General features: G+C 33.3%; 1 long non-coding RNA gene across 1 annotated transcript; it reads right to left on the bottom strand.

Moving 5' to 3' along the window:
• Nucleotides 1-2217: 2217 nt before the first annotated feature.
• Nucleotides 2218-5205, bottom strand: LOC130469234 (uncharacterized). Its single transcript, XR_008929645.1, has 4 exons — nucleotides 4987-5205; nucleotides 4250-4371; nucleotides 3555-3702; nucleotides 2218-2927 (listed from the first exon to the last, which is right to left on the bottom strand). It is a non-coding gene; the product is annotated as an uncharacterized lncRNA (long non-coding RNA).
• Nucleotides 5206-6799: the final 1594 nt, after the last annotated feature.

Consider the following 6799-nt stretch of genomic DNA (forward strand, 5'->3'; position numbering starts at 1 on the left):
CAATTATTTGTTTGTTGAATATGTTTGTTTAATTATATATTTCCCTAAATTCATAGATATGTTTGAAGAATTACGGTTAAAGAGTCACTTGAACTGATTCTCTTTAAAAACCTGGTTATTAATTAATAAAAATCATAGGTTTGAACAGTTAACATCATAGGTTATTAATTAATAAAAATCTGAAAGCCATTAGATGAAGTGAGAGCACTTACAGTACTAAGGGTAAAGAGCAATGCTCAAGAGAAGGAGGTATATGAGTATATCCCCTCAATGAATTTCTTTTCTAGTATCAACCCACTAAAAATAAAAACATCAGATAAAAAAAATAACCACCACAAACAAAAACCAAAATCATAAAAAACATAAATTATACTTGAAACGAATGCGCTTGAGATCATTACCACCTTGGGGCATGGAAACAAAATTAATAAGAACACCATGCTCCACCTTAGCAACTCACTAATCCTCCTCCATAAACACCACTTATTCCGACCTCCCATTAATCACCACCGGCGTCCCCTCGCCACTCAAAAGCTCCATCCCCATCCCCTTAACCAAGACTAAGGTGTTCAAGACATCGTAAAGGAGTGTTTTCAGTTGACTGCATCACCAAGATCTCTACACCATCATGATATAACCTATAACCTCTGAATCTACATCAATACAAGCACAATTTTACTTATAACAACAACATAGTTATGGAGACGTAGAGAAATATGTGAAGCACCAAGAAAAATCATACACTCTCAATTAAAAAGTAGCAAAATAGACGAACAAAACCCGTGGTATCAACAAAACCCAAGTAGGTCATGCACTAAGCCTCTATACCAAAAATAACAACTCACTCGTCAAAATGGTTTCTCGTTGCAATTCGGAAACCTCAACCGCAGAATTGATGAAAACAGTCACTCTCAAATTTTGAATTTATGTAGAAAATTAACAAAAGATAATAGTTTTAGGTGCATGATCTTATTTAGCATCAAATCTTGCCGTTGCGAATTATATAAAAGATTTCAAACAAATAGAAAACCCTCGTTAGAAGTCATAACTCGTAACTACAAAAACAAAATGAACTAATATTGACCTATTACTTAAAACAAATTATCAATTTAAATCTCAACATATCCCGAAGAATCAGGTTCACTTATATCACCATAAAAGAAACAAATTTAAAAATAAAAAAACAAAAATAAAGAGATCCAGTTCATCAGAATTCGACTAAAATAAGGGAACACACAAAAATAAAATTAAGAAACCCAAACCGATGCACCGGAAAATTGAGCAGGAGCACAAAAATCATGGTAAAAATATGAACAGCCGCCAGATAAATAGGGTGATTCACCATTGTAACAAAAAGATTAGCACCAACAACAAGAAACTCAAATGTAAAGGTCAAGGTCCTTGATTTCTAACTGATAATGCACCTCCATCTGTTAAGCACATTCCAAATGCATTGCATGCCCGCAAGAAAGTACATTGACTTCGTTTGTTGTAACGAATAGATACTACATATATAGAATAGTAAGAACAATGTTAATGGCATGTAAATCTCCTAACATAGTGACAACAATGCAAATGTCTAGTAACATAATGAGGAAACAAACATAAAAGAATAAATCGGAGGAAGAATTTCACCTCACAACATCTCACCCGAAGATTGGGTATCCCAAGTTTAATAAACAATAATACAACTTGATTTTAATTCTTTTAGACATGAAGATATTAACATTCCAGTCATGGAATGACAACCAAGGTATACAACAACCAATAACCAATAAACAATAAACAATCAACCAGGGACTCAGGGATTATAAATTGATCAAGAGTCCCCACTAAAACTAAAGTGCCAAACCCTAACAAGCATACAATTCAATGATTTCCCCAGCAAAGCCAAATATTAATCCTCAATATTAAACAAATACATAATTCCTTAAGATAACAAACTTCACAAACTACATAAATCAATACGAATTATGAACAAAATTTTCAACCCAACGAATTCATTAACAATTTAAATAAAAAATAAAAAATGGAAATTAAGGATAATAGTAATGATAATAGAAGCTACATATTTCCTTAAAGATCACAAATTTCACAAACTACAGAAATCAATACAAATTATGAATAATATTTTCAACCCAGTAAAATAAAAAACAAGTAAAATCACAAATTAAAAATGGAAATTAAGGAGTAACAATAATAATCAAAGTACCTTTGCATAAATAGGATGGCCACGCCCATCTAAATCACAAGCCAAAAATGAAAATATATCAACTTTAGTAAGATGGGAAAAGAAGATTCTCAAATATTAGTGCACAGAATAGTTAAATTGATAAAACAATTCTAGTATGTAGCAGTGACAGTGGAAGTATTATCAGTCAAATTGGGTTATAGGAAGTTCCAAACTCTTCATTGAGAAAAAGGCACAAGCTCTAACACAACTCTCAAATTCCATTCGAATTCCTATGAAAATCTTGACTCAGCTTTCCTCATAACAGATACTCTGTAATAAGTAAAAGAAGATAAAACCCAAAAGATATAACATCAACAACTTCTTCCAGGCTTCCACTCAAGTAAACAGAATCGATGCTAAATGTTCAGTAAACAGAATCCCCCTACTAAAACTTCCTTTCTCCGAATGTTCTGGCATATCATATAAATAGCTAAGGAAAAATGTGAATAACTAAAACTGAGTGCCAAAATAAAGCCAACAACAAAATATGCATTCAAAAGAGTGACAGCCATCTTAAATCAATTTGAAGCTACTATAAGGTCTATAACCAGAGAATTCTGTACAAGGAACAATGAAGGTACAAAAAAATTTCATTTCTACAAATAAAATTGAGAAATTGTTCACCTTTTCACACACAATCAACTACTCACTCTGAATTCAGTCCGTCTGAATTGCTTCCCGCAACTCCAAAACCCTACAGATCATGAAATGATGATGAAAATTAATCAACAAATGATCACACCTAGAATAGTGACAAATGACATTATTCTTAAGGAAAATGACAAAAAAAATTGGGGGCATATTTACCAATACAAAACACAACCCACCAAATTGTGATTTTGTTTGTCTGTTAGTCTCTTATATCTATTTATTAAAAGGCGATGATCAAAAAGTAATTGTAATAATCTATACTCATTCACTAAGTTGATGACCTCAATAGTTTTTTTAGGGTGGTCGATCCAGACCGTAGAGACAAAAGGCAAGAAGCAGTAAGCCAGTAACAAAAAAACGATATCCGGCAAAGGAACAAGGAGTTACAACTTCAAGGAGTACAAGTCAGGGGAGAATAACAAGTAACCTCACTGTTTTACTTTTGGGGTACATTTGGTTGAAATGTATCTTTGCAAATATGTTTTCTGAAGTACAATTCCCATTAGATACAATTAGAGATAAAGGATGTAACATCTATAAGAAAAGTTTTAATTCTGTTTACACTAATAGGAAAAAGCTAGTAAAGAACTGAAAACTTGCAAGTTGCAACAGGTAGTAGTTTATTTAGCATTAATAACATGATATTTAAGCAATAAGTCGGGCGACATACGATAGTGCTATTATCATTTTCAGATCTTGGGGGAGTTAGAAGAGGAAAGGAGTTACGGCTAAGCCTCGGGACATTGTACAATTCCATAACCTTCTCATAGTTACCCGTCCATCATTATTGGGCATGCCATTTGTTGAACATATATCTGCTAATAAAAGCATACAAACCATCAGAACCCAGATTTCATACTCCGTACTATATAGCCTCAAAAAACGTATACATAAACAAAGACATTGTAAGAATATTCACATATAACTTAGTATGACTTTCTGAAACTGCATCAATATATACCATAGATCTACACCATAAATTTCATGGTACATGTGTAATAGCTTCCAAAAGTAGGACTTAAATTCATACTGCAATACTATTTTTTTGGGAACAGTAATAACACGAGCTTGACACAAAGTTACAAAGCCTATCAATATCTATGATACCCAAACTCTTTATTTCACATTAAGAAAACGTGTCTGGTCCACTACAGTCTACAGTCTTACATGTATCCACACTTGAACACAAGGAAAAAGATTTTGCAGTGAACAGTCATATATATGGGTTTTTCCCATCCCCTGTATAAACTTTATGTGCTTTCTCGGAGGAACTTATGAAATTGATGAGGCGAAGCAAGATAAAAGAAACGGAATATTGATTGATAATTCCACACTTACAATAGTTACAAACTATATACAACTTACCATAGCCTTCTATCCACTATATATGATGCTTCTCGATGTCATATGCTTCCTTTACCATCCTTGTTTTCATACTTGCATCTCGCAAAGTTTTAAGAGAAGCATTATCCTCGTCGCTTTTCTCACTGCAAAGAATAAGAGATAGGATATATGTGAGAGCCTCTACCTCATAATCTACTTTTAAAAAAAATAAAGCTTGGTCTACACGAAGAAAGTCACATTCTCATCATTATTAATAGAATAAATTCTAGATTATATAAGCGTTCTAATGAGCTTATAATCTTGTACTGGACAAAACACCTTACATCTATTTGATCAACATGTTCAGCACTATTTTTTGAACTCGCCCGTATATAATATGCAAAGAAAAAGTTCCTCCCAATGATCAAATCTCAGTCTTCCGTCCTTAAAGTCGAATTGACAATCGACATTAACATAATGGATCAAATTATTTAAACACTTGAAAGATATGACAATTCCTACGTGCTACCAGTTCTACTAAACAATTTAACAACTGGATAATCAAATATTACTAACGAAAATCATAAGCTAATCCAAATATCCAAAACTCAAAGATTGAAGAGGAGAAAATATGCGTTCATTGTGTATAATATATATTCATTTACATAATTCAACTACACAAAATCCAGCTACACGTTATCTTATAAACCCCTATAGTTAAGAAAAAATGAGGCAAAAATTCAACCATAAATCCCAAAAGAAAAGTAATAAACTCTAACCTGACATTGCCAATTAGATTCCCCAATACCTGCACCCAAACAAAAATAAATGAAGTAGGAAAATGTTACAAGCTTAAAATCTCAGAAACCTTAAAATCACAACGCTATAAAACAAAACATTAATGAAATTGAATTAGAAAAGAGATAAAAATAAGAACCCTAAATTCAAAATCACTGGAAATAGACCAAATAAATTATCTTAATTGATGAATTAAAATGTCAAATACGTATACACTAATTAAAAATAAAAACTCAGACTTGAGATTCGAGGGTTCAAACGGTTTTCGCAGCGGAGAATTTGTTTGAGAGAGTATAATCATGAAGAACCTGGGTGCTGATTGTTGAAGAGGCGAATTAAGAATCAACCGATTCGTCACATGAGAGCGGATAGCTAGGGTTGAAAATGAAGGAGGTAGTGAGTTAAACTGACCAAAAATAGCAAAATTAATAACAAAACCATAGAAAACAATCGATTATCACATTCGAATGCATCAATGTCGGACTCCTTCTCAAAATCCTCGAACGTGGCCTTTGATCACCATAAAACAACATCCTCTTGAAGAAAAACGGGGATTGACGATCTGAAAATCCAGGATGATGGAAGGAGATAGGTGAAGGGGGCGATGGAGATTGTGGAGATTGCGGAGATAGAGCTAGGGTTTCTAGAAAATGGAAGGGGAAGAAGATCTCAGTCGAGGAAAGAGAAAGGGAAAACAAAGAGGAGCAAACCAGGCAGATGGCTGATAGAACACGTGGCACCATCCAACGTCATGGAAAAATCCAGTAATTAAGGTTGAAAGGTGGGGGCAAAATCGGCAGCACACTATTGCTGCAATAGTAACTTGAAGTTTGTATGTTTTAAAGTGTTAGGATTTGTTTTTTGTTTATTGTTGCAGATAAACAACAACACTTTTAATAAGATGATATTAAGGGAATATTCGTAATTGTACTACTGCTCTGGATAATAATTATGTGTCTTGTATTGCGGTGTTTCCCGTTCAGCTTGATCGTAGCTAGCAAGCATACCAAGATATATTATCATTTTGTTAGAGAGTGTGTTGCTTGTTGTGAATTAGTTGTACGTTATGTTCCTACCAAGTTACACTTGGCTATGATCTTTACAAAATATTAGTGCATTTGAGCTTTTATGGTCCAATCTACACGTGATTCTCCAACATAAGAGGTATAATAGTGTATGTTAATTATGTATTCGTAATTGTACTATTGTATCAATTATTTATATATGAATTTTAGACCACCACATTAGGATAAGATGTATCATCATATGTACAACTTTATACAATGGTTGCATGTCATACCGTGAAATTCACTTGTTACTCCATATTTTATTGCTTAATTGTCGATGATATATTAGCTCCATTGTATATTTCATTTAACATTTTGTTGTTGGGAATGAAGCTTATGACAAAGCGTTGAAAAGACAAAAGGATGTCAGGCTATAAGATGTTGCGGCTTTCCAATGGAAGAAGTTATAGCTTGAAAATGTTGTATTTTTAGAAATCGGATGTGCAAACAAAGTTACAAACCTTGTAACTTGCCATTTGTAACTTTGTGGTTGCTCGTACTAAAGTCATCTACTACTTCTCCTCACAAGACTTGAAAACATTACTTGCATTACATCGTATCAACACATTTTCCATGCAATCTATGGAACAAATACAAACCAATTAATTCACGGCTTATTTTTCGCCCACCTAGTACCCATTCTTTTGAGATTACTATTACTTCTTAGAAGCTAACCGCGCAGCACATAGGTTAGTTAAGTTTGAAGCTAACTCATAAGTGAAAGTTG

This window comes from Spinacia oleracea, chromosome 3, assembly GCF_020520425.1.
Source record: "Spinacia oleracea cultivar Varoflay chromosome 3, BTI_SOV_V1, whole genome shotgun sequence".
Lineage (NCBI taxonomy): Eukaryota > Viridiplantae > Streptophyta > Magnoliopsida > Caryophyllales > Amaranthaceae > Spinacia > Spinacia oleracea.